Source organism: Amblyomma americanum, chromosome 7 (assembly GCF_052857255.1).
Source record: "Amblyomma americanum isolate KBUSLIRL-KWMA chromosome 7, ASM5285725v1, whole genome shotgun sequence".
NCBI classification, from domain to species: domain Eukaryota; kingdom Metazoa; phylum Arthropoda; class Arachnida; order Ixodida; family Ixodidae; genus Amblyomma; species Amblyomma americanum.
Window position 1 is genome coordinate 99,303,710 of NC_135503.1, and position 26,459 is coordinate 99,330,168.

Sequence of the window (26,459 nt, forward strand, 5' to 3'; positions counted from 1 at the left end):
TTGTTCTGTCGCTAAACCAGTCTGAAACAAAAAATAATTTCTTGCTGTCGAAATAAAACGACGTGATCATAGAAAAAGAATTTCCAGTCGATGCTTTTGTGCCATCAGTGGCTGCTCGGTATTTCTGCGAAATATCCAATTCTCCGGAAGAACGCGTAACTAATGTAATCACAGATCGCGTGATTTGGAGGTGTTATTTCCTTTGGCTTCGAAAGTGTCGTGAATCATTGTAATTTTTGTTTGCTCATTCTTGAAAACTGCTGGCACGCGGCTTGATCGCTTTGTTTGTGATGCAAGACGCGACGAGATTAATCTCCACTGATCGCCTCCAGACGGAGCCGATTTTACGTTGGTCCAGACCATTGCAATAACTTTGCAAGCCATATTTCGAAAGTTAACTATCAGTTTTAAATCGAGCATGGCCGAGAGCGGCGGAAATTCTGTTCGACGAGCGCCGGGAAGAATCTCGGTTTGTCTAAATAAGCCAGATTATTTTTATTTTAATAAGACAGAACCCACATTCGCTGAAGTTGTGACGACGCACTCTGGCGCCTCCAATTGCCTGTTTTATGTGACGTCAAGTGCGAGCCATGCTTCACAGCCCACACGAATATAGGGCGAGATTCCAAAAGCACGCTTCTTCATGGCACGCTACAGTTCAGCGAAATATGTTTATTTTTTTCGATCATTGCTAAATGATCCCGCGGCTCCGAGACTACACTGAAGAACAAGGCGTGAGAATAAGACTTGAGCGTGACCTGATTTTCGCTGAAGCACCTTGTCCAGCGTTTCCGCTGTGAGCATCAACTTTTCCGCTGAATCAGTTTCTGTCTTCGAAATTAGTGTTTGCCATGGGGCTTAGTGTCTGCCCAGCCAAAGAGTAAAGCAAACCTTTAAATATACCTACTTTATCTGCAGGCACGGCCGATATTACGGTCGTGTCCTTTCGACTGTTTGTTGTAGTTTTTTTTTTCATTAATCTGTGGGCGAAAAGTTGTCTTCTTGGGAATTACACATTTTAGTCCCGTGGATGCACAGTACACACACAGCAATTCGAGAGTATTTATCACCAATGAAGTTAAGAACGCAAGACTGAACAGGTCCGGAAGCTTTTGTTCTTTCCGCCACCTTTCTTTGTTATCGTTTTCTATGCTTACTCGTTCCTGACGTAGTTACTAAAGGATGTTTTAGGCCCATTTAATTGTCTGCAAGGTATAAAACAGCTCTGTTTGCAGAGACAAATAAGGTGCTTTTAGAGGGAGACTTTTCGAGGCACGCCATTTACGACGCCATTATTGGCTTGGTGTTCCTGTTAACAAATTCAAAAAGTCCTCAAGGCCTTTCGGTATACAATCATTGTCCTGAGTAGCAAGCTGACGAAATGTGCACTTCTTTGGAACGATAAAAGGCAACACAACTCGGTCATGCTTCTAAGCACTAGAGCCCCGACGTATGAAAATAGTTTGAGAGAAAACGCCGAGAACGCCCCTCGCGGCTGTTGCTTCTCTAGCCTTATGGCCTACATTTAGGGCATGTCACTGTGAGTCGCATAATGTGCAGTTATGTCGCATGATGAGTGCAAAGGTATTTGCTGTGTTTAGATGGAGTTGGAAGAGCGCGTTTACGCAAGTAGTTTCCATCATGGGCGTGTTTCTTCCACGGCCGTACTTATGTCGTTCTTTCCCGCATTCGTCACCGTGAAGCAGCCACCATTGGCAGAGGAGCAGATTTAACTTAACAAAATATGATCCAGGCTCACCAGTTTTGGCATGCCATATTAAATGAACAAGCACTGCGTTTAACGATTCCAGCAGACCACTTTATTTTTTGCCTCTTTGTACAACGGCAAGCACATTTCTTTCAGATGTTTTATTCTTCTGGCGAAACACCAGTTTCTTTCCTTTGTAGGATGTAGAGGTTGAAACATTTCTGATTCAAAATAGCTGTTCCTCATTAATTATGGCAGGCGTATTCTTGCTTAGACAAGCGTATAGGTTGTCGACGCCTGTGACCACTACGTTGGGTACCACATCAAAAATTAGCGGTAGCTTAGCTCTGGTTAAACCTGGAGTGACGCGATAGCTACAGCTGGCCGAACGGAACTTGCACAGTCGAATTGCAAACTCAGCCTTTCGCAGCTCAGTTTCTCTGGGCGTTCCTTCTTCATCTTCATCCCACTTGACACGGCGCATGCGCACAGCTGTTGCAGCTCGGTTTCGCCGGCGTGCCGCGCCGCAGGCAGCAGAAGCTGCTCCGCATCACGTGACCAGTCACGTGACAGCGTGGCGGTGCAGCCACGGCTTGGCGGCGCCGCCACCCCCACGCTGGAGGTCGAAATGCTACTGTAATGTAGCTATCGCTACAGAATTATGTTGCGTGCTCGTGCGAAAGCATAATCTTCAATTCACTCAAGTGAATTTCGTATTATGTCATTGTAACTCTCAACAAAGACTAGGTTCCCAGAGCAGAGAACTCAAGGAACGCTCCTCGTGGTTCTGGATCCACAGCGGAGACTTCCAGTACAAAACAGAGTGAACAACATTTCTCGTTTAACTTAAGTCCGCTATTCAGCCTTTCGACAGAAGGACTTGCCTCCATGATAGTGGAAGGCTTCTCTAATTTATTGTACACTGCTTCATTGGTTTGAAGACCTTCGTCATTTAACCGCCCAGTTTTACCGCAGGAAACATTTCTCCATTGACTGTGGGTTTGTTCTCGCCTAAGCACCGTATAATAAGCTGGTATAATTGGTGCAACTAAAATTTTTCAAGTGATACTTTTATTGGCCGTGAAGTAATCGGTGTATGTATTCAATTGCAAGGCTATCATGTATCTCGCGCTATTTGCTTGCTATTTTCCTAGGTTATGTATTTTTGTGGAACCAAGGGTGGTTTTGCGCACATGCATAATGATATTACTCGAGAGCAAAAACAATGCTGCGTAAACTGCTTCTTGGCTCGGCAGCAGAGTTGCTGAGCGCAAGTTATGTCTTATTTCCAAAGAAATAAACTCTAGGGCGCTAATACGTCTTGGGTGAACGAAAGGTGCTTCTTTATCAAGTGATTCGCAAACCAGCCTGATTTGCAAAGCATTGAAACCGAATCTTACCTTTAAGGAATAGCTAAACATTTCTTCTTGATGAAGTAAGCAATCAGTTAATTGGCCTGACTTCCTTTAGAGCTTAGTAAAGAACAAGGCCTCCATTCGGTGCGATGTGAAAATATGGCAAAGACATGCCGTCTGCAGCAACGGAAATACTGGACACAATGTTTACTGCACTTTCTTTAAACAAGAAGTCCATACTGAACTAGAGATATCAGCGAATGGACGCAGTTGTGCCTCGGGCAGAAAAAGGCTGATAAAGTTCATCTACTGCTTTCCTCCGTTCCCGATATCCCATAGGGAAATATTTGTGGCTCGTAGATCGTTAACTCGTTTAAGTTTATGGTGAATCAGAAAAAAAATACTTCAAATATATGGCACGTTCCATGTCACTTGCCGAGTGAGACGTGGAGGTCCCCACTCATGAGGCCATTGACACTACAATTCGAGATCAGAACAAAAAAGGAAGCCGTAGCAGACTCCATTTGGACATTGTCGGTTTTAGTAATTTAGTAAGACGAACAGAAAGGGTATAAACTGTGCGAGCAAGACGGGACGAGAGGCACAAAAATCGACAGACAAAGCGCAGACTTCCAACTGATTTTATTTGCGAAAAACACATCGTTAATAAGGCCAGAGAACATAAGAAAAAATAAGAACAACACTATCACCATAGAGTTCAACGATAGAAACATCAGCAGAAATTTACAGGTTAATCAGATCCGATGTGAACACGAACGTGCCCTTCTAAAAATTCTAGCTCTGGTGTCGATAGCGACAGCGAGGGCAAGCTAATGCAGTCGTCACCCCTTTTGGCCATCAGGAAAGCTTCGATAACCTCCCTTTCAGTTTTGCTGCGTGCATAGGAGAGGAAAGCAGTTTTGTCTAGGTAGGGAACGCAGTTGCGGCTGTCACAGTTTTTGCAGTGTAATGGCAGATTGCTGCCTGTGCCGGTGTGCATCGATCGTCTATGTTCAAGGACTCGCTCATTGAAGCACCGGCCAGTTTGGCCGATGTAAACCCGCCCGCAAGATAGAGGTATCTGGTAGATAACCTCGGAGGCACACCTGGTGAACTTGGTCTGATGATTCTTCTTGCATGACCTGCGTTCCGATCTTGTTTCTTTTTTCTCTTCCGAGAGCATGGGACAAACTTTTTTCAACTTACAAGGCGCTGATAACACTACACTTATTCCATATTTGCCTGCCACCTTCTTGATGCTGTGGGAAAGGCAGTGAAAATATGGCATGACGAAGGGAGGGGTCCTGTCTGCACTTGGATCTTTCCTTATTGCTTTTTTCATCCTCTGAAGAAGGCACTCAGTTGAGCTGTGAATTACTTCCTGAGGGTAGCCCGCGGATTCAAGTCGCTTGACTTGATTATGGAAACTTGATGAAAGAGAGTGAACACATGACTTATGAAGGGCAGACAAACAACACGACATGATAATGGTACGCTTCACTAACTTCGAATGGGCACTTTTATAAGGTAGGAGGCTTTTGTTGGACCTGGGACTGTAAGCCCAGCAGACATGAACATTAGAAAAATGCAATTTTAAATCTAGATACTGAATGCGTTTGTCCCTTGTTACTTCATGAGTAAAACGGAGTCCTTGACCCTCAGAGGTGAAGGTGGCGAGAATGCTAGCAACCGTGTTGTCAAGGTCAAGATTAGTACTGTAATCTAATATCACAAGATAGTCGTCAACATAACGAAACACATGGAACACCGGATGCTTTGAAAGCTCTAGTTTCAGGCGCCTGTCTAAGGAAGCCAAATAATGTCGCACAAAACAGGAGCTACAGAAGAACCGATACAAATGCCAGACTTTTGAACATAAAATTGCCCGTCATGAAAGCTAGCGGTAGAGTTAAGATAAAACTGCAATAGTTCTAGGAACTGCTCTGTGCTAATGCCAGCAGTATTCTGGAAGTCAACTTCACGATGTTCCTCAATACTGTCTCTGATTGCTTTGAATAAACCATCATGAGGCACGGAGTAAAACAAATCTTCTACGTCGATGGAAAAGGCCGTAGAAGATAAGGGAATTCCGTCTTCCAGGACTTTTACCAGGTCCTTCGAGCTGCGGATGAGGTAAGGATTCGCAGCTCATGTGAGTGCCTTCTTCAGAGGATGAAAAAAGCAATAAGGAAAGATCCAAGTGCAGACAGGACCCCTCCCTTCGTCATGCCATATTTTCACTGCCTTTCCCACCGCATCAAGAAGGTGGCAGGCAAATATGGAATAAATGTGGTGTTTTCAGCGCCTTGTAAGTTGAAAAAAGTTTGTCCCATGCTCTCGGAAGAGAAAAAAGAAACAAGATCGGAACGCAGGTCATGCAAGAAGAATCATCAGACCAAGTTCACCAGGTGTGCCTCCGAGGTTATCTACCAGATACCTCTATCTTGCGGGCGGGTTTACATCGGCCAAACTGGCCGGTGCTTCAATGAGCGAGCCCTTGAGCATAGACGATCGACGCACACCGGCACAGGCAGCAATCTGCTATTACACTGCAAAACTGTGACAGCCGCAACTGCGTTCCCTTCCTAGACAAAACTGCTTTCCTCTCCTATGCACGCAGCAAAACTGAAAGGGAGGTTATCGAAGCTTTCCTGATGGCCAAAAGGGGTGACGACTGCGTTAGCTCGCCCTCGCTGTCGCTATCGACACCAGAGCTAGACTTTTTAGAAGAGCACGTTCGTGTTCACATCGGATCTGATTAACCTGTAAATTTCTGCTGATGTTTCTATCGTGTAACCCTATGGTGATAGTGTTTTTCTCATTTTTTCTTATGTTCTCTGGCCTTATTAACGATGTGTTTTTCACAAATAAAATCAGTTGGAAGTCTGCGCTTTGTCTGTCGATTTGTGTGCCTCTCGTCCCGTCTTGTTCGCGCAGTTTATACCCTTTCTGATCATCATGAACCAACTAGCCCGCCAGAACGTCCTTCTTCATTAGTAAGACAAAAGGTCAAACGACTGATGCAGAGGAGAGCTGCTCCTCCATAAGTTGGGAGCATTGCCCCACGAAGTTATAAATAAGAATTATCGATAAATGCTTGCTACCACAATTAAAGGATTCAATCAAATTGTTGAAGCAATTTCAGAAATTTCGGTAAACTCGCACCTTCGCCAAACAAAAATTAACCAAAACGGAAACAAATGTTGGCCATGCATATTAAAAGGTATTTAAATAGCTAGTGCCACTGATACGAGATATTCGCTTAAAAGGAACACCTAGTTTTTTCGTACCTATTTGATAAAGAAATTATGTTTACGTGTGAGAATCTGAATCAAAATAAACTGTGTTGACAGCGTTGCATAAACATCGGTATGAGGTTCTCTAAAAAAAGCTGCTGTGAGAAGTGGGCTTTTAGGGAATTTTAAAAACTTGCGTTCAGGAAGTAAACCAACGCAAATAAACTCGAATAATTTTCGTCCCCTAACGGGGCGATGAAGTGTTACAGATGGTACTTTGGACTTCTAAATTTTAACAAGAGTTAACAAATCGTGGTTATTACTCTCCCCTTTCGCTTAGAGAGACCATATGGGAGACTTTATTCAAAGTACCCATACATAACTGCCACAACGCCGGGAAAAAGATGCTGGAAGTTCGACTGTACGCGAGTGCTCCAAAAAAACGGCTCTAGATAAGAACCCTTTTAAAGCGTCCAGAGGAAATTGAGCCTATATGCTACAAAAAGTGCTTGCTCTCTTTTTAGCGTGTAATGGTTATGCATTTCGATCGTACGCGTTACACATAATAACCATTGGTCCTTTAGCATGCAGTACAATAAACGCTCTGCGCATGTTCCAGTATATAGAAATCATAGAAATGTCCCGAATATTCCAAATTCGAGCCATCAAGATTTTGGGCTGGATACATCACCGCTTAGCGTCATGCACACAGGAAAGAAATAATGCGGTATTTGTGAACTTGGCAGGGACGGAAAAATCTCTGCAGGAAAACGATGCTAGATCATTTCAGTACCCTGCGGAGTGCGCCCCACAAGCCATGTGTGACCAAGAAACTGAGAAGATTCCAGGCCACTCTAATACATGGAATTCGCACGGCCTCTGCTCGCACTCCTGCCTGGATGCATAGACGGGCATGACATCGTCTCCGCTATGTTCTTTATGTGCTGTGTGGGGGGATGTCGAACATTACATTATGTACTGCCCAGAGTACAACGCGGAAAGGCATATGTTGTTCGCTTCCTTCAAGAAGACAGGAACCCTTCACAGTACGGTTCAGGACATTGTCTACCCAAGTGGAAACCAGACATGCAGAAAGGAGACTGCACGCCTTCTTTTAACATTCCTGCAGGACACTGATCTTGATTTTAAATGGTGACACCAGGAACGGACTATGGCCTACTTTGATTGAATGTGTGCGTAGATGGTGCCTTCTGGAGGGGACTACGTTATAATGTGAGTGAATGTGTGTATGGATTGTGGCACTATAATGGACTATGTTCTACTGTGATTGAATATGTGCATAGATGGTGACTTCTGGAGTGGACTGTGATGTGGACTGTGTGGAGTGATTGTTTGCATAGATGGTGACTGCGGGAGAGGATTGTGTGCTGTTATAAGAAACTGTGCGCATAGCGGGATAGATGCGACAAGTTTTAGGACATTATTAACATAGAAGGGACGCTACGGTGGAGCAATTGCCGGCAGAATAAGCAAGGCTGATCCCACAAGTACCATTCAACACCTCAACTCATCTTAAGTTGGCAGGGAAAGAGCATACATGCATAATCCTCCCACTTGTAAGGAATACCCCACGCTCTTTCACACTGCAGATGCAGAAACGCTGAGTGAACGTGCCATAGACGAATCGTCTGTCACCGGCCTTTCGACCTGTGTCATTTGCAAGTGCCGCTCTTTAAAGTTGCCTTCGGGGAACCGTTATACGATGTCGGGGCCGCCGGAGCTACGTGGTCGTGAGCCGTTATTATCTTGAGACGTCTGATCGGCGATGCTCAGTGCCTGTCATTAGAACTACTCATTCGAACCGCATTCCGCCCTCTCTGCGGCACGAATCCGCCTTCGCTGAGAAATGAGGCCGCCGCGTTCCGCTGAGCGCTTTCGATCTCGTCCGCACCTCGCCTTTCTCGGCATCATTCGGAGTAGAGGGCTGGAATCATTAGGCGCTGCGGCGTGAGCCTGGCTGTAACCACGGCGCTGGTTGATAGCTTGGGAGGGCTTTGAGATGCAAAAAAAATGATTAAATGCTACGCAGAAATTTCTCCATGCCTGTGGAGTCTGATTAGCACTGTCGCTTGATGCCCTGCGCACCTCTCTCTGGCTTGCAACCTGTTCCAGCCCGGGCTCTCTGAAATTCATTGACACGCCTGCTAAATTTGGATAGTATTGTTTCAAAGTGTCTTGTTGCACAAAATGATGGATAGATTTCAGCTGCACACGTAATTTCGCAACCTTTTATATGGGGTGATATTGCAGTAAGTGAATGAAAAGGAACAACGTCGAAGTGATTAACATGGGTAAAAGCGAGATTGTCGCTCGAATGAATTGCCTAGCTGCACACCTCCCATGTGTGTAAAGTAAAGAATATATGTAACATCTAGTAAACACTGATTATGAGAGGCCTTTTTTTGCTTGAAGTACAAAGAGCTTTTGCAGTCTTGACCGGTCTTCAGAGCTCGGCCAGTTTTTACTTAAAAAAAAAATTGGAACTATTCGAGCGACATTGTTAGATCACGTGGCGGCGCTGGCATCCGCGCCAGTAGTCATATAGTCTGGCTCAAACAAGCTTCACAGAATATTCTAATATGCATATCGCGCCTGCAACGGAAGTGCAAAGTTTTTAAAATCGTAGGCACTTGGAGCTGCTCATAATTCACCGGCGCTGCCTGCCGCTGGACCACCCGTGAAATGCAGCGTATCGCATATTGTGAACACAAAGTTCTTGAGAGCAGAAACTGCCATATTCTTTATCTGGATCGCAACAGGGCCTGATTAGAAGCTCAGGTAGTGCTGAAATTTTTCTTTATCTGAGAGGTTTCTCTGGAAGCTATACATATTTTCTTTGTAGTGGAATGGCTGCGCTAGTATGGATGTCAGTGAGTAATTACACGTTTATCACATATCTACTCCACCTTGGGGGATTATCCAAACCATTTTACTGGAACAGTTATTCACGACTTCCTCTTGGAACAATCTGTATTGAGATAGGATGGGCCCTGATAATCAATCACGAAAGCAGCATCTTTCATCATTTGCAGTGAGCGATCATGAATGTTTCTGCAAATGCTTTAGAGGAGCTTCTAAATAAGGCTGCTTAAAGAAAAGAATTGCTTTTCTTAGGGCTCATAAAAACTCTACCGACAACAAATAAGGCTCGATTTCTATTTGACGGATTTGACCGTCAATCTTTGACACCGCTATAAATACTTTGCAATCTGAAGCCTTCTCAAAATATATCCGGGTGATTTATTCATAACTGTGCACCCTGTGCATGCGAAAGAGCGCTCAGACTTGTGAGTGGTGAGAAACCAAACGAAGAAGAACATGCCACAAAAAATTAGCAACAGCCACTTATTGGGAACTCCGTACAATGAGGTCAGTAGTCTGGGATTGGCACGCTTACTTCCAGTGGATGTCCGGCGAGAGCTGCAGTAAACAAAATCACATACACATAGAAGTACAAGCGGTCATATCCACTCTATTTTTATTCCTGTAGTTCAGGCACGCACTGAAGATGTAGGCGCGTTTTCAACTCCGTGCTGAACGCGCTTTGCACAAGGACTCGGCGAAGGCAATCAGGCTGGCCAGTGCGAGTCCAGTGAGCATAACGACGAAGACGCCGCCAAGTTTGGGAAGGCCTAGCTCGACAGCTGAGCTGATGCCAGACGGACTCCTGCTCTCGAAGCAGTGCCTTGCTGTGTTCCGGACCCTCCACGAACGCACCTTCAGCAGCTGTAGGTTGCTGCTCTGCTGGAGCCGCAGTATCACTGGGGACAGGGGGCCACGGTAAGGCGATCTTGCACACGCCTTGAACAGTGTTCGCATGAGTCCAAACCTGAACTGGGTGCTCTATTCGCTGTTATCTATTTACCTTGACTTTCATTTTTTATTCGTGTATACAGGAAGTTTATAGTGCTGCTTAATTTTGTTATTACAAAAACACTATTATGGTCTTGGCATTGCAACGCAAGACAATATCAGATTTTTTTTACCTATGCAATAAATGTTTTCTAAACATAATGCACTATATGAGACGTCGGAAGAATTAGCACTTAACACTTGCAGGAAGCGTGGTAAGAGCGGTTCACTTTTAGCAATCGTGTTTATAACCTACTGGGATGAAAATTACAGCTGACCTTCGGTGTTATATTTGGGAACATAATTGATGCGTTACTGATAAATTAGAGGACACGGATACATTACCTCTGTCCTCTAATTTATCAATAGTGTAACAAATACACTACCTGCGTCCTCTGATTCTTTGTGTATCAATTGCTTTTTTTGGCATGCCATGGTTGGACAATAGATATGTCGTCTATCACATGAGCATGTGTTCGCGGATGTTTTATTCGTCGCAAGAGCCGATGGAGTTAAAGGGGAAAGGGGTCAGCGTTGTAAGATCTGTTTGTTTATTTAAAGGGGGTGAGATACCAACATTTAGATGGCAAACAAGGGTATAATTTATTTCTTCAGCGTCTCAGGATGATTTTGGAAAAATTGGAATCGGAGGCTTAGTGGGGCGCAATAAAATGCAGTTTTCAGTGTTGTCCAGCCGGCAGTTTGGTCATTTCTATGCACCTGTAAATTAACATCAAGCGAAGTGTAATCAAACCTGAATAGAACTGACGGCGCCTCTTTTTCCTTCTCTCATCCGGGAGCTTACTTGTTGCTTAATATTGCGAAAGCATAACTAGTCCTATTACCAGAAATGCCGGCGAACTGTGTGGTGGTACTCGCAGATGGTACAAAAAATTCCAGCGATGGCAAGAAAATTAGCGTTACGTTATCAAGCGGCCGTATGACAGGCACAGTAAGCCGAGCAGTCTACTTCAGACAGTTTGATACATGTCGCTCGTGCATATATATTCACCATGGTCCAACCTCCATCTAAAGCCAGTTTGTCGACATTCACACCAAAATTGTGACACAGTCGCTTGTCGTACTGTGAGGTGCACACAAATCTTCGTGAGATTTGACTGTGGTGCGTCGACAGCGGTGCGCTACACGTGCCATCCCAGCGTTGCGCGTGTGTGCGAATCGTATTTGTAAGGCGACGACGAAGAGCGCGGCGAGCACGAGGAGCGGAGAGCTTACGTGTGCGAAAACCGAGTTGCGTAGGGGCACTGCGCAGCGGAGGTCGTGTAATTCAAGCGTGGAGGTGGCAGCCGTTGGACGTTGGGTCCGTGCCGCAGTGTACCTCCTCTGGATAATCGACGCAAGCCTCCTTGGATATCCTGCATTAAGCCTACGGCGTTTCGGGACGCCATCGATAGGTCCTGGCGGCATTTTTCCTGCTGCTGCCAAGTTGCTGAGGCTGTTGACGGGAGTCCACCGGGATCTTCTTATAGTCCTCTCCACTCCTACTACCCCCTGGATTCGTTCCGCCGCATCATTCGACGCAACGCCAGTGACGCGTCGCAGTTCATCAACCCACATCCGCTCTGTTTACAAGGCATCCCCGCTTGACATGGGACGCTCAAGATCTGGCGAACTCTTTCATTTAACCGGTAGAGTTGTGCGTGTGTTGAGTGTATGTTCTGCTTTGAGTTTTTGTTTCTATTCGCTCGTTTCCTTTGAATAATAAAATGTCACGGATCTCCACGGAGAACACTCAGACCGAAAGAATGGACTAGGCGACTGGTATACCCACACACATGCACATTTAATACACCCTACGAGACACACGCACTAGAACACAAAATTAACAAAACTAACACAAAACACAGACTATAAATACACACGACCCGGGCACACTGCTACTAGCGTCTACTACTATCGTTCTACTGGTAGCGGTCGGCGTTCGTGCTCACGGTTGGTTCGATGTGGCCGCGGCGTTGTATGGATCCAGTAGGCGGCGTCGAGGCGGCGTTCGACGTGCTTGGGCTGGCGTCGCTGGCTGCGTCGTACAAGTTCCCGGTCCAAGCGCCCGCGGAGATGATGCCGGTGTTAATGGCGTTGGGGGCACCACCCGGATGGGTGGCAACAGCGCTGGAGACACCCCTGGCTGGAGCAGGTGGTAGCGTCCTCCGTTCACGATGCGATGCCGTAGAACGCGAGCTCACCAGAGCAGTAGCCGGCGTAGGTCTCTTCCAGCCGATGCGTCCGTGACCCACCGGAGCCTCCGCTTCTCTGCTGTTCCCCCGTGCCTCGCTCTCACTCGCCCTTTTATAGTCTCGGTGTTAGTCCACGTAAGCCTTGTCGTCGTCTTCTTTTCTTCTCCACCAATCATCTCTTGACCTCACCGAATGCTTCTCCACCAATAATCTCTCTCCACCTCACTGAATGCTTCTTCCTCTTCTTTATTCTTCGGTTAATCCACGTCGTCTTCTTCACACCTCTTTCCTTTAAAATGTAATTTAGTCCACTTAATATATGTGACAAGGGCCCCCTCTTTGAAGAGATTTTCCATGAAAAACTGCTCACGTCATTCTCATCTCCAAGCCATCCAGCCAACCGACTATCTTCTGTGGCGATTCTGGACCCAGCACACAACACACCGCAGAGGTCCAGCACACACCAAATGCACACCACCAACACAGCACACCAAATTGCGTTTTCAGAACACTAACACACCACTACCGTTGTCCGTGCAGAGTCCTTAATAAACATGTTCGTGTCCACCACACACTTTCTTGTATGATCACATAACACCAACAGCAACAACAACAACAAGATAAATCCCAGAGATACGTTGACACAACAACAACAACAAGATACATCCCAGAGAAACCTAGAGCTGTTCAGTTACCTCTCTGTATACAAGAATAATTTGTAACATATGACCTCCGTTTTGCGTGGACCATCCGAAAACGTCTCCCCCTTGATTTGGAGTAGACCTGTGATCGTATGTCTTCATTCATCTTGGGCTTCATTAGTACCTCATCCCCTCCTGCATTTTTCTTCCCACTGCACGTGGGCACCTCGGCAACATCGTCTGTCTCCTCGGCCACAACCGAACAATCTACCCTGGAGGCGTACCACCGTACGGGACCTTTCTTCATATTTCTTCAACATATTTTCTTGGAAAACCTTCTTAGTGCCATCTATCAATACCTCATAATCCATGTCCTTTTTCTTCCGCGTCACAAGGTACGGGCCCTTCCACTGCATCAGTAACTTATTATGATCCGTGGGTAGCAGGACGAGAACACCGTCGCCCGAATCCAGATTCCTATGAATGGCTGTCTTTTCATAATATCCATTATGGCGTTCACGCGCCTTTTCCCGGCCTTGATGTGCAAGCCTGCATGTTTCTTTCAACCTATCCCGCAACTAAAGAACGTACGTGTATGTTGTCTTGAGATCTGATGCAATCTCCTTATTAGCCAACAGCTCCTTGAGTATTGTAAGCGGACCTCAAACGGTTCTCCCATACAACATTTCGAAGGGCGAGAAACCAAGACTCGTGTGTGGTACTTCGCGGTAAGCGAACAAAACAGCTGGGAGATATCTATTCCAATCAGTGCGTTTCTCCTGGCACATTTTCTTGATCATATTTTTGAGGGTGCCGTTGAACCGCTCTACAAGCCCATTACAGATGGGATGGTAAGGCGTCGTCAATAACTGCCTTAGTGACAAAAGGCGGTTAACCTCCTTCATTAGTTTCGATGTGAAATTCGAGCCCCGGTCACTCAAAACTTCCCTCGGGAACCCATAACGTGAAAACATTTGCACAAGACCCTCCGCCACTTGGATACTGTCAATAGTTCTCAGTGGAATAGCGTCAGGATAACGAGTGGCCGCGTCAACCAGAATAAGCACATATCTGTTGCCTTTGGCGGATACTGGAGAGATTGGCCCCACAATGTCAATCGCCACTCGCTGAAACGGTAGGTCGGTGGCTGCCATCTTGCCCAGAGGTACGGGACCAACTCTTCTCTTCGGAACTGTGCGCTGGCACACGTCACATGAGCGAACAAAGCGCGTAACGTCACTCTGAACACCCGGCCAAAAAGAACTCCTCGGTGATCCTAGACACCGTTTTTTGAACACCCTGGTGTCCGGCCATAATGGCGTCATGTCCTAAGCGTAGCACGGTCTCTCGCATATCTCTCGGTAACACCAGCTGTTGGACCCGCCTTCCTGAAATAAATATGTGTTCCCTGTGTAGAAGACCATTTACCAATTGATATTCGAAGGACGTACGGCTCTTCTTTTCAATTTTCCCCGACTCTTTCGAAGCAGGCTTTCAAGCTCGGCTCTTCTTTTTGCGTAATTGCAATTTCGCCCGGCGTTACGCTCAAGCACATCGCAACAGGAGTAGAGAGTGGACGCTGCGTAGCTCGGGCTGTCGCTTGAGCTCTTGTCTCCACTGCCGACGAGAAACTGACTGCACCCGTCTGAGCTGTCGCGGGCCTTTCCTCCTTTGGATGTTCTTCAACGTCGAGTAACCTCCACTCGGGATCAAGGTCTTCGACACTTCTTGCACCCGTAATGCTTCCCAAGATGAGATCGTAGATGGGTTGGTCTACGCATTTTGCCACTACCTGCCCAGTATAATATGGCGTGGACACTAGACTCCTCGCTTCAGGAAGGTACCCTACTGTGCTGTCTACCAGAGTGACGACCGATGTTTCCCCTGTAAGATCCTAGTCCTTCACCAGGCTTCTCCGAACCAAGACTGTGTTGGCTCCGCTGTCTCTTATCACCAATATAGGACGGTCCCCGATTTGCCCAACCACCACTGACATTGCTGCTTTCGACTTCGGTGTTCCACTCACTGCCTCATTTTCCAGCGGCGTTTGCTCTTCGTTCAGCTGTGGAACTTCGGGTGGCGTGACAAGTTCTACACTAGAGTCGACAACGCATGCAGCTCGGTCCTGCGTAATGTATCGGCATTCATCCAGAGTATCACCCCTCCTCTTACAACCTTGACACACAACCTGTGTTTTCTGAGCAGCGCTACTAGTCCGACAGTCAGCTGCATGGTGTACCACCTTGCCGCAGAGAAAACACCTTACTGGCGCCTTAGATGCACCGCCATATGCTCTTGGTTTTGCCGCATCATTCTCTAGGATTTTTTGGGTTTCCTCCTTTGTCTTCCTCATATTTCCTAGCCCTTGAGCCTCGAGGAATTGGTCTGCAGTGTCGGCGAACTTTTCCAATGAACACAACTTTCTTTCAGGAATAGCGCTAGCTTTGAGCTGCAGCACGCTAAAAATTGCTTTGTGACCAGCTTGTCACGCACCCTTTCAAAACTCTTTTCTGTGTTTGACATATCAAGCCACCTATCAAAATAGTTGGTCAGCCTGCAGGAAAACTGCTTAGCGGTTTCCGAATCCTCAGGTTTCGCGGTGCGAAATCTCTCAAAGAAACCCTCTGGCGTAAGCCTGATTCTTTGGAGGAGTGCCTTTTTGACTTCCTCGTAGTCCATGGAATCAGCAGCAGGCATCTTTCCAAACACATTCAGCGCCTCTCCGACTAAACACATGCTCAATGCCGTGGCCCACTCACTGCGCTCCCAGCCTTGCCCCAAAGATATCCGCTCGAATCGTTGCAGATATGCGTCCAGATCGTCTCTTTTGTCATCGAAAGGAGCCATCAGCTTTCTTGGGCAAACTCTGGCTGGTCCAGGAGATTCTGTTCCCTCTAAGGAACGCTGATCATTGTCCGTGATCTCCTGATATCCTCCCGCGACATGCGCCTGTTTCCTCAAAATAAACTCCTTCTCTCGTTCTATCCTTCTTTTCTCCTGTTCTTCTGCCTCGCGAGCTCTTTTCTCTTCCCTCTCTTCCGCTTCGCAAACTCTTCTCTCTGCCTCGTGAGCCCTTTTCTCTTCTCGCTCTTTTGCCTCGCGAGCTCTTTTCGCCTCGCGTTCTTCTGCTTCACGAGCGTCTGCGCGTGCTTGCACCCTTTCCTCTCTCGGCCTCTTTCCCTCCTCCTCATAGAGATGCATCGCCTCTTCCTTGCTTAACCCTAGCTTGAGCGCCAGTTCTAACGTTCTTGCCAAATCCATCCTTTCTGCCATCGAGAAATCGGAACGATCCGAGACAAAGCAAAAAGAAAAAAGGAAATGAATCCTTGCACAGGCTCGCCACTTTGTCACGGATCTCCCCGGAGAACACTCGGACCGAAAGAATGGACTAGGTGACGGGTGTACCCACACACGAACTTTTAATACACCCCACGTGTCACACACACTAGAACACAAAACTAACAAGACTAACACAAAACACAGAGACTATAAATATACACGACCAGGGCACACTGCTACTATCGTCTACTACTATCGTTCTACTATTAGCGGACGGCGTTCGTGCTCGTGGTTGGTTTGGTGTGGCTGCGGCGTTGTATGGATCCAGTAGGCGGCGTCGAGGCGGCGTTCGACGTGCTTGGGCTGACGTCGCTGGCTGCGTCGTACAAGCTCCCGGTCCAAGCACCCGTAGAGGTGATACCGGTGTTATCAGCGTTGGGGGCACCACCCGGATGGGTGGCAACAGCGCTGGAGACACCCCTGGCCGTAGCAGGTGGTAGCGTCCTCGGTTGACTCCCCGGAACGGGCTCAAGTACGGCAGGAAGTCCACGATGCGATGTTGTAGAAAGCGAGCTCACCGTAGCAGTAGCCGACGTCGCTCTCTTCCAGCCGATGCGTCCGTGACCCGCCGCAGCCGCTGCTTCTCTGCTGTTCCCCCGTGCCTCGCTCTCACTCGCCCTTTTGTAGCCTCGGTGTTATTCCACGTAAGCCTTGTCGTCGTCTTCTCTTCTCCACCAATCATCTCTCTCCACCTCACCGAATGTTTCTCCACCAATCATCTCTCTCCACCTCACCGAATGCTTCTTCTTCCTCTTCTTTATTCTTCGGTTAATCCACGTCGTCTTCTTCACACCTCTTTCTTTTAAAAGTTAATTTAGTCCTCTTAATATATGTTACATAAACACAGCTTCGTTTTGTTTTACTTGATCTGTCTGTTGACTCGCTTGTTTGATCTGTTTATTGACTCGTGCAGTTTGGGGCGCTTTACAAATTCGCGATAATTGGCGTCCGCGACAGGACGAAGGCGTCTAACTTACATTGAAGTTTTTTGAAACGATGAGCACCCTAAAGGATTTGATTGAATTAGGCAAAAAGTTCGGGTTGAGAGATGCCGGGCGGCGTTTGTGGGGTTCGATAAGCAGGAGAAAGAACGCGTTACACATGCAACCGAACGCGAGCAACGCAAGGCCCAACGCGAGCATGAAAAGACGCAGGCAGAGGCTGAAGATCGTAGATTTCAGTTCCAATTAAAGCTCGCAGAGGCTGGTGGTGCTAATCTAGAAACTGAACCGGGGCCCTCAGCAGCCGTTAGCCCACAAAAATGGATCCCACCTTTCGACGATCGCAGGGATGAGTTGGATGCATACATCAAGCGTTTTGAGCGTATCGCAGAAGGGTACACCTGGCCCAAGGAAACATGGGCTACAGCACTCAGTATGTCTTTGAGTGGGGAGGCTCTCCTTGTGTTCGGTCTGTCGTCTTCAACATATTCAATGGATTATGATAAGGAAATTAGCCCTGCACCAACATCTCAGATTCAGCGCAGAGGGATATCGCGAAGGGTTTCGTGAATTTAAGCCGCATGACAAATAAACAGGTGAGCAATTCGCGGCACGCTTCCTCAGTCTTTTTGATCGACGGGTCGAGATGTCGGGTATGGCCACAGCGTAGAATGATTTACATGACTTGGCGGTGACCGAACAGTTCATAAGGAACTGTCATAGTCGTCTGGCTTTTTTCCTTCAGGGAAGGGAGTGCAAGGCACTTGCGCATTATAAATCGATGCAGTGATGATAAAGCCGCCAGCAGCGACCTGGCACGTCAGTCCCATTGGGGGCGCGCAGTGGGTGTAACCGGGGTGGAGCGTCGTGATTAGAAAGCTGCACATATCCTGTAGGCCTGGGCCACAAATGTGCTGTGCGTCAAACTATTGTCGGGTACAACTTTAGAAGACAGGAGAGGCCCCGCCCAGATGACCGAAACGCAGCAGCCAATTGCCTTCGCTACTAAAAAACAGTCCGGCTCAAAAAATTGTGACTGCCTCTAAAACGCGTATTTCTCGGTATAAATAAGATTTGTGTATCTTGATGAGTGGTTTGGCTAAACTATCATGATGGATATGCTACAGCACATGCCGGGTCACGAGAGAAAAATAACTGCACGCCTCCTGCAACGCTGTGCGTCGTCTGCTACAGAACAAGATCGACGGCACCGAACGACACTCGAAAGACGCCCTGCTGGACGCTCGGCTATCTTATCATACTGCCGCCAACGATCGATCGTTTGCGCGCTGCGCTCTTCACTGGTATCCTGTTTACAGACGAAGCGCAGCGCAGCGTCACCGATGTTCGCTGTGATCTTTTTTCGTCGGCTCACGGGTCAGAACAAACCCACGCGGTACAAATTGTGCATCGTAAGCTCGCAATATTTCCGGCATGACAGACGCCCACAAACAATTCGAATTCACTCTGACGAAAGGAGACGCACACAGCTCATGCGACTCGGCCCAGTTCGAAGCGAGGGTGGCCATGTTAGGCATGTTCTCCGTCGGCGGGGTCACCGGCCGTCCGGCTCATGACGTCACCTGAAGTGCACGCCTAATAGCGGAGGCTCGTGTGCATCCGCCTTTGAGGGGAAAATGCCGCGGCCTTCTAAAGTTGTACCCGACTATAAGTAGTAACGCCCTCGACACGCTTCCTGCAAATACACTGCACGGAAATATGCTAGAGTCGGTGGGAACACGCTCCTCTTACTATAAAGCAGTCGCTGAGGCCCTTCTAGAAATATAGCAAAATCGCCACACAAATAAACTTGGCAGTAAGGTTCGAAGGAAATGCCACAATTGCAGAAGAACGTTACGAACCAGCGGGGCTGATTAACCTCATTGCAGGGGAGCACTCGCCACTTGACTTTTGAACCTCATCTTTCTCCGTTTCGAAAATCAGATGCGTGAGTAAGGATATAGCCAATGCTTATCCCTTGACGTTTCTCGCAACATTTATAACAGTAGGTTTTTGCTTTCTGGCCCTATTTGCTGCGTATTCTGATGCACACTTCTCTTAGGAAGTGTGCCGCTCAGTTAGCTATTTTTTTATACTTGAATTTAGTTCTGGAGCACCAGCTTCCAGTTCTGCGACGCCGCTCGCGCGGCTGTAGCCAGAGCATGAAGCCCGGTTTGCATTTGCTTGTGACATTCCCCAAGCACCTTTCGCTCAATTAAACCGCGAAGATGACCAGTATATACAAAATGAGAAGTTGATACTCGTCTATAGTGAGAGAAAAAAGCAAAGATTGCTATTTTTTCCTGCATATTTGACAAGAAGTTTTGTTGCACCAAGGATATACTTCTTTTTACTCGTCTTTTGCAACAAGGCCGCCCTAGTTTCGGGGAACACAGCTTGCGTATAAATGACTTGCCGTATTACAACACTGGCTTCTAAAACGGAAAAGATAGTCACAGAGGCAAAAAGGGAAGTCAGAAGCTACGATATCAAAAGCGCGCGCGCAGTGAAGGAGGCATCTATTCTAAGCACGTGTCTCCACTCTAATATACCCCAGTAGACGGCACATTGCGCAAAGGAGAAAAGTTTAGAACGAAAGAAAAGCAAGCTTGGCCATAAAGAAGAATACCCCTTTTTGGATATTCACTTCGCAGCACACATTTAATCATCGCGGCACTTTTCAGAAAAAAATTGCCTTTGTAGTTCTGAGCTGAACTTACATGGGTGCTCCAAAAAAGTCCATATTGGAAAAAAGTGTTATAGTGCCTTTAGGAGCATTCCATCACAAGTTTTTTGAACATAGGATCTGTGAGCTATAAATATTGCTTTCTCGTACAAGTGTTGGCGTACATCAAAGAACGGGCCATTCATGTTTTCTAGCGAAATGGTAAATAAATAACTTTTTGTTAACTATTAAATAAACGCGCCTGGTGGCAGTTGCAGATTTTTACTGGTCTTTAGTAACACCCATGTCACTTTTTATAATTTTGAAGCAGTGACACTCTTTACGCTATGTTTTTAAAAGTTTTGGTTATCTTTAGAAAAGCGCGAGTCTAGTGCGCGCACAATAAGGCTACCAATACATGTCACTCTTAAGGCGCACATGAACAAATTTATACCGCTACACGTGTGACGTGAAGTTACGCGCAGTGGTGAACGTTACTGCGCACGTGCCCTTGAGGTTTCTTGAGCCATAGTGCCAAAGGCTGTCGCATTTTAGAAATTCAGAAACTGATATGGCTATAACTAACGGCGAGATGCATATATCTGATTGCAACTAGGTGCTAATCGGCCAGAGCTAGAAAAATTGTCTTTGGTGATTACTCAATCAGCATACTTTCTTATTGTTGTTAAACGTCTGGGCTTGCTCAGAAAGAAAAGACAAAGACTAGTTTTCGCTTCCTGCATCAGCCATTAACATAACAGCACGCGTTTTCTGATGTCTGATAACTATGATATAATTACGCCACCACAGTCATCCTTAAAGCACCTCCTTTAATAATTAGTGGCGTAAGAGGAGAAGCAGGAAAAATATTTACTCGAGGTCAACAGTGTAGCCCGGTGAAAAATTGGTGTTGTGCGGTTAAGGTCCCCTTGGTCATATAGCGAGTACTAGTGAACCCGAGAACACCCGGTAAAAGGGGGGAACGTAGTTTAAATAACGTAGGGTAAATGCGCCGTTACGTTGGTATAGTGTGTGTTCTCTGCCTGCCCTGAGCTCCACACAGTTGTGACAGCGAGTTATGTCACGCCACACGAAGTTGCAGAGGATTAGTCTGCTGATGTGAGTGCTAGTTTAAACTTTACGGAGGGAGCGTGCTTCTTCTTTGCTGAGTGCCGGGTGGAGTTTAGGGAAGATTGTGAAGTTTTCACTGGTGTTGCAGCCTTCGTCTAATTGCGCTTTTTATGTTACTGCTTCTTGCGATCGCTCTGCATTTGGCCACCTGACCGCGATTTGATTGGATTGGATTGGATTGGAGCAAACTTTATTTGTGCCTGCAGTTGGGCGCTCGCGCGCCCAGACGAGGGCCTACGTCGTCTATGAGGTTGCCGTTATTCGGCGCGGGTCCCCGCTCGCCGTTGCCGGCTCGCTGGGTCCCTGCCTTTCGAGCGCCCCGAGGACCTGCTGGACGGCCTATAGCTGTTGGTCTTGGTCGTTGCTCTTCGCGGCTGCCTCCAGCCGCAGCGGGATTGTTCTTGATCTTGCTCCATTTGGATTTTTGATGCAGTCCCACAAGATGTGCGTGTGATCTGCCGTCTCCCTCCGGCAGACTCTACACATATCGGTCGGGTAGGTCTCGGGGTACATGCGATGCATCAGTCCCGGGCTCGGTAGCGATCCGGTCAGGAGCTGTCTCAGTAGTACCACCTCCGCTCGACTCAGCCTCGGGTGCGGGGGTGGGAGAGTCCTGCGAGCCAGGCGGTAGGCCTTCGTGATTTCGCTGTAGTCCGTCATGCGGTCCTTGGCTCCGAACCCCGTCGGACGGTGTGTTGGTTGGTTAGCGCTCGCGCCGCTGCGTGTGCCGTCTCATTGTGGTTCTCACTGCGTTCCGACGCGTCGCCCGCGTGCGCCGGAAACCACTTGTTCTTACTCTTCTGTCTTGCAGTTTGGTCGCTCGTAGTACGCGCTCGGCCTCCCTGCAGACTTGGCCTTTGGCGAAGTTTCGCACCGCCTGTCTCGGTTCACTCAGCACCGTGTAGCAGTCTGCGTCGGCGATGGCCAGGGCGATGGCCACCTCCTCCGCTTGTTCCGCTTGTTCTCACGCTCACTGCCGTCCTCGTGGCGCCGGTCGACGCCTCTCTGACGACCGCTGCGAAAGCGTTCCGTTGGTATTCGGCCGCGTTCACGTACCGCGCGTGCTCGTCGTTGGCGTGCAGGTCGATGAGAGCCTTGGCCCTCGCCGCTCTTCTTCCCTTGTTAAACTCGGGGTTCATGTTATTGGGTATGGGGTCGATTATGGTCTGACGTCGGACCTCTTCGGGGACGGGGAGCTTCATCTCCGCCTCGTTCGAGTGTTCTATTCCAAGGTCGTCCAGTATCTTCCTTCCGGCTTTGGTCGTGACAGCCGCTCCAGTTGAGAGGTCCGTTCCGCTTCGGCTATTTCTTCGAGCGTGTTGTGCATCCCGAGTTGTAAGAGGCGGGTGGTGCTCGTGGACTCGAACAACCCCAGCACCGTCTTGTACGCTCTTCTGATGATTACATTGATTTTGTTGCGTTCCTGTTGCAGCCATCTGTGGTAGGCTGCAACGTACGCGACGTGGCTGATGATGAAGGATTGGACGAGCCTGATTAGGCTCTCCTCTCTCAAGCCAGCCTTCCGGGAAGTGACTCTTTTGAGGAGTCGCACAGCGTTGGCCGCTTTTGCCATGAGACGGGCGATGGTTTCGCCGTTTCTTCCATGCTTTTCGATGACCATGCCTAGGATCCTGATTTTGCTGACCTCGGGGATCACGTTGCCGGATTTGGTTACAATTCTGATTTCTTCGCATTCGCGTTGTCTGGTCTTGCCTCTGCCATTGTTGGTAGGTGGGAGTATCAGGAGCTCCGATTTGCTCGGCGAACATCTCAGTCCGGTGCCTTCCAGCTGGTATTCTATCGAGTCGACGGCGGCTTGCAGCGCGCCCTCGGTGTGGGCGTCGCTGCCGCCGGTCACCCACAGTGTGATATCGTCCGCGTAGATGGTGTGCCTGACGTCTTCGATGTGCGCGAGCTTCTCGGCCACTCCGATCATTACCAGGTTGAACAGCATCGGCGAAATGACCGATCCCTGCGGTGTGCCGCGAGCGCACGGGTGCTAGGTAGCATGTAAATCAACGAAGTTCTCTCAATCCCCTCGTGACCAGGCATCCAACGCAAGGCGATTGCAATGTTCTATTGGGCGTTATGGGACTTCAATAGAATCGTGTTGGTGGACTTCACTGAAACGATCCGCAGAATTATGCCGGGTTTCTCATGATAGTATCGCGCCTTCAGTCACTGAGAAAAACTTAAGTTCACGTTTACGATAGATTGGCAGTCATATAATGTCTGATTTCAACAGCCCTATGATTTACATCTCAAGGCTGATGAGCTGGGTTGATAGTTCGAAAATTTTTACATTGGACTGACTGACTGCATCAACTCTCACATGAAGACCTCGGGTAATGAATGTGTACCTAAAGCAATCGCCTAGAATGCAGTCATCATGCTGTGCAAAATGCTCTATGTTACGGGGTTCTAAGACTTACTCTTAACAGGCAAGCTGCATGAGACGCAAAGCGGTTTTGGGAGAATTGACAGAGAATGTTACAGCTTCTACTTTTTACATTAATCTTTACACTGGACTGACTGCATGCCACTGCATCTACTCTCACATGAAGACCTCGGGTAATGAATGTGTACCTAAAGCAATCGCCTAGAATGCAGTCATCATGCTGTGCGAGATGTTCTATGTTACGGGGTTCTAAGATTTACTCTTAACCGGAAAGCTGCATGAGACGCAAAGCGGTTTTGGGAGAATTGACTGAGAATGTTACAGCTTCTACTTTTTTCAGGTTTTCCTGTAATACATTTATTATTTATTCCTCTCTCCTCAGTGAGTAAGGAGAACTATACCCGACAACCCCCCAACTCTTTTCGAACAATTTTAAGGGAGGCAGAATCGTGCATCGTGTGGTGAGCACAGGCACACAGTACATTCTAGCCCCTTCCCGCCTGACAAGGAGAAGATTTTTTGGCCGATAAATGCAGCGGTCGGGCTCAGAAAGCTTAATTAGAAGTCAAACAGAGATATTAGCTGGCTAGCCACGCGCTCAGCTTCACCAAACTTGCAAAATAAGTGGGTCGAGTAATCCTGAAGTCCTGAGATGAAAATATTCGTGCTCATTCGGGAGTTAAGCACGGCTATAATATCTGTAGCGCAAGAATTTGTGAAAATTTGAGGCCATGTACATCTGGAATAGAGAATCAATGAGTAGTGTTTATTGTGGGAAATAAAACAAAAATATATTACAAGAGAACATGTAAGTTGTAAATTGACGTTTCTGTCTTGGGAGGCAGTGTGTTCATTCAGAGCACTTCCCACAGCTGAACGATAATTTTTTCGTTCCGAAGCTCATGTTGTGCTATTGGCAGGACTTATTCGCAATATATTCACACAATAAAACGCATTGCAAAACGCGACTAGAGAAAAAACCACTCCCGAAGATCTTGTGTTCTCATGTGTAGTTGGGCTATTGGCATATTTTTAGTGCACGTGTAATAGATATGTCAATAGCTTAAAATTCATCATGCCCGGGTGAAGCTTCCGCCTGCCATCGATGGGAGGTGGTGTTTAAAGGGATTTCTCCCTCTGCACCTGCTAGGGCAAAGAGGAAAATCCGCCTTTCCACTTGCAGGGTAGAGGACAGATAGGCCGGACTAAGACTGACACAGCTAAAATGAAAATGGCTTAGAATGCCTCTGAAAAGTTACATGCGTATAATACGAGCTGCTCAAATTGCTGAAGAGAAGCGTTGACGCTTGGCAGTAGACGTTGAAGCGATTTTCGCATATTCTCCGAATTATTCCAAACATGTTAGCAGCCATCTTATCACACTTATGCGCGTTTGGCCTAAGAGGGTAAATCGAGAGGGAATTTTTTATTTCATGAGATCATATATCAGCCGACCCAACTCTGCACCCTACGGTCACATAACATTCAAACAGCAACAAAAAGTTTCATGCTGTCAGGAATACAGAAAGAAAGCGCTACACGCTCTGTTTAGTAGGTTATTGCGCCTGAATACAGACACACCATAATCGTCGCTGCCAATCCAAGCATTTCATATTGTCCTCAAGTACGGCATCTCAAGCAACGAGTGAAACGGAGTGAAGGGCGCGACAAGTTAGAGTACATTGCAAGCAAAAGAGGGCCGGTCGGCATGCCGCAAAGAATAGAATTTCCAAAGTTGTGTAGCACCAGGAGGTCTATTCGCGTCGACAACATACTCCGGAAAATGCATAGGTCTACACAGCAGGCTTTGCCTGCGGACATTTTAGGCACATATAAACGCGAACGTATACAAAAGCGAGCGAAGCAAAGTTTGTATGCATCAAAAGAACACCGAAATGAAACTGACCGAGACAAGTCACGATCGTTCTATTGGCGCAACGTGAAGGGACAGGTTGTGGTGTATTCCGAATGAGTCGTGCTTAATGCAGCCCGAAGGACCCGAAAAAGGAGTCAGCAGAAACATGCGAAATTAAGAATGTGAGCTATGTGCATTCTGGGAATCTCATTGTAGTCTTCTTCTTTCAATTTTAAACGAACGTATGGATGTCACTGAACACTCTTCCGAACAGCCGATTTAGTATTATTGCAAAAACGCTATCTCCTTTATATACCGCAATCTCCCATCGAGCGAAAACCAGAACCACGAATACCACCTCTTCCGAAGATTATATCAAGGTTTATGCTTCGCTTTCTCTAGAAATAAGAAATAGCTAGCACTCAAGTCTTCCACAGGTTCAACAAGTTAGAATGAAGTAATGTTATTTTCACGCAAAGACAGGAATGGAGGTATTCCGCCTTCCAGCTCAATTTAATACAAAAAAGGTGTTGAGTCGGTCTGCATCAAAACGCGCCTCCTTACGTGTGCTGCAGGCACGTGACCGCCGGTCCCTACTCATCGGTTTGGCTTGCTTAGCCACAGAACCTAAAACATATTCTGAAGCGTCTTATTCTACAGGCATCAACTTTTCTCAACTTTCTGTGCTGAACGTTGTACGTTGGCTAGCACGTTTTTCAACACTCCGCAGGAACTGGCATCCTGGACCCGAGAGGACCCACACGGAGGATTTCAAGTCTACCGACTGCATTACACCGAACGCAAGGAAGTTGCCGTAAATTTGGGTACCCCCCCCCCATCCCACGTTGTTTACAATTGGCCGCAGATGGAGGCCTTATGAACCCAAAAGAATGCGCGAGCGCTTTGGCATGGCACCGATCTTCTCCATTCATACAGAAATTCCTTCGCACAGAATGTCGGATTAGAAGATCTAAACTTATATTTTTGTGAGGAGCAGCCAGAAATGTCACTCTAAATAAGCCTGTTCGAAATGTCCACAAACTGCAGTATACATTCCTATCAGAGCTCGATTGAAGCAGGGAGTTTTTTTTGCCCTCTTCAGTATTTGCGCTATTCAGTGCA